A 432-nucleotide genomic window follows, 5' to 3' on the forward strand; every position below is an offset into this window, starting at 1 on the left:
TCAGCACCATCATCGTTGTCGTTGTTCATCGTCAGCATCAACATCATCATCGTTGTCGTCGTCAGCATCAACATCATCATCGTTGTCGTCGTCAGCATCAACATCATCATCGTTGTCGTCGTTGTCGTCGTCAACATCATAAATGCTGTATATTCAGCTGTGTTTCTAAACTTTTCTTTTTTAAATTTTTTCTTCCTATCTTATTATTTTATTTTATTTTTGATTTATTAATTAACGACAGTACATTGTTAAATGATATACCAACACGACCTTGTAAGTTCTACACCGTCAGTGCAACAATAAAAAAAAACCTAATTAGAGTGCTAGCTTGACAAGTGACAAATTAAGTGCCGACAACAGGGCAGTTAGGTTGGCTTACCCCAAGTGTTTCATAGTATGTACTTTTACTAAAACTAAATCACCATCATCATC

The sequence above is a fragment of the Priapulus caudatus genome, unplaced genomic scaffold, assembly GCF_000485595.1.
Source record: "Priapulus caudatus unplaced genomic scaffold, Priapulus_caudatus-5.0.1 Scaffold2655, whole genome shotgun sequence".
In the NCBI taxonomy this organism is placed as follows: domain Eukaryota; kingdom Metazoa; phylum Priapulida; class Priapulimorpha; order Priapulimorphida; family Priapulidae; genus Priapulus; species Priapulus caudatus.